Here is a 1,251-nt window from a genome sequence, read left to right on the forward strand (position 1 = left end):
GGTCTAGGCACGAAACGTCAGCTTTCCTGCTCCTCTGATGCTGCTTGGCCTGCTGTGTTCATCCAGCTCTACACCTTGTTATCTTACATTAAAGGGCATCATGGCTTTCCAATAAAAAAACTTTCAGAGAAGTTCCTTGAATTAGTAACTGTCTCTACACCAATAAACACCCTTAGAATGGATCTTCTGGACAAAATAAAAGTTGCATTATTTGTGAATGGACATAAGTGTGGTGGCAGGCCAACAGCAATTACATGCTTTAGTTGCAGCTAACGTTATTGCCAAAGTCAGCAAGGTATAACAAACAACCGAGATCTGTAACAAATTAGGTTTGTTCCAAAATAAAGTGAGTTGATACACTTCAGCAGTTCTAAGACTGTTAAAAAAAGATGCTCTTTCCAAGAGACTATTCAAGATCCTTGATGAGAGATGTCTAGTGGAACATGGAGTAATTTTTAAAAAGAGTCACAATTTTTTTTGTTTGAGTTGCTTTGTAATTAAGCACTTTTTGATTGAAGTGAAAGAAGGGACATTTAGGAGGTTGATCATATAATATGAAACAAAAATATCTATGTGATTAGTTACTGACCCGCTGTATTACATGGTAAGATGCAGAATATGGAAAAAAAAATGTTTTTTGTTAGTTTTATTTAAGGATTGTTCCTATGTCTTCAAAACAGTTTACTTAAAGAGAGGAATCTGCTAATATACCAAGTAGTCAAGCAAGCAATTGGAGTTGATAGATTATTTAATTAATTGACTGGGTAGACATTAAGGAGCAATAGGTGTAACTGGTGTGTGGAAGGAACTCTTACACCAAGCCGTTAATAAACTCTATCTACAAAGAAAAGCGTTTTGTCTTCTGCCTCACCAACTGGTTTTGCTCCACATTGTTGTTAATAATTACACAGAGGAGAGGCAATTCTATTGCCAGCTATCACCAGTTCCCTGTTTTTCAGTCTCTTTTGTGAGAGAGATGGATGGGTCCTGTACATCCTCCTCAATAGTTTTGAGTTGGAGTATTTGTAGAGCCGACCAAACCCAGTTCCTTCCTTTGTGATTTGTGTTCCTTTCTCTGACAAGGTATGCATAAAGACACCTGTGAATGAGTGAAGATAAAGTATTCATTGGATGGACAAAGTGATGGTGATTATGAGACAGATACATTATGTTTAATAAGAATAAGCATGCTAACCATGTATTTTGTGTGTGTGTGTATGTGTGTGTGTGTGTGTGTGTGTGTGTGTGTGT

The sequence above is a fragment of the Rhincodon typus genome, chromosome 12 (assembly GCF_021869965.1).
Source record: "Rhincodon typus isolate 14 chromosome 12, sRhiTyp1.1, whole genome shotgun sequence".
Lineage (NCBI taxonomy): Eukaryota > Metazoa > Chordata > Chondrichthyes > Orectolobiformes > Rhincodontidae > Rhincodon > Rhincodon typus.